Below are 904 nucleotides of genomic sequence, written 5' to 3'. Positions count from 1 at the left end.
TTTATTTGCCACAAAGTCCTCTTTTTCTATTTAATGTAATGAAACAGTAAAAAATAATGTTTTGCATCAAGTTTCCCCTTGGAATATGTACAAAATGGCCTATCTATATTATTCATTATCTCTGTAGTTTTGAATCAATTGAAGTTTTGAAAGTTCGTACAAAAATGGCTACAGGAGGGGTCATAAACCTTAACTCAACTTGAACATGTTCTGTATTATATGAATCAAAAATATAACTTTATGGCAAATAAAGGGATCCAAATTCGTTATTACAATTAAACTGATTTAAACATGATATTTCGATCGAGATGATGATTTTCTTTGGATATATATTTTTCTTGTTATATTTTTATACTAGAAAAAAATTGTATTGACAATATTTTAAAGCATATAGCAACTCAGGGACGTTCGATGTAAATAACAGCAAAAAAAGTGCAGTTATAATTTTGAAATGAATATTTTTTACCAGATTTCTCAATGTTTCCAAATTTGTTATACTAATAAAGTATTATACACGTACGAACAATCAGATGATACTTATAGATTATCGTTGATCATCTCAACGAGATTGATTTTCTCGCTTGAGCTGGTACAGCGAAAGTGAGAAAAGCAATTGAGTTGAGATGACCAATGATAATCTGTTTATCGCTATTTTACCTATGACGACGTTGTCAATTTCATGTCAATTTCGTTAGCAACGCCACGTGGTCTCCTCAGTTTCTAGCGATAATTTTCCATCTCGAGCGAGAAGCATGATATGAAAATTCTCACAAAAAAAGATCAAAAGAAAAATGCACAAAATAGCGATAATAAGTTTTCTTTTCTTACATTTCAAACATTTATCAATGAAATAAACAAAATATTAAGAATAACGCTTTCCCTTTCTCATCTGTTGTAGAATATG

Source organism: Mytilus galloprovincialis, chromosome 10 (genome assembly GCF_965363235.1).
Source record: "Mytilus galloprovincialis chromosome 10, xbMytGall1.hap1.1, whole genome shotgun sequence".
Lineage (NCBI taxonomy): Eukaryota > Metazoa > Mollusca > Bivalvia > Mytilida > Mytilidae > Mytilus > Mytilus galloprovincialis.
Note: the sequence above shows the minus strand (reverse complement) of the source record.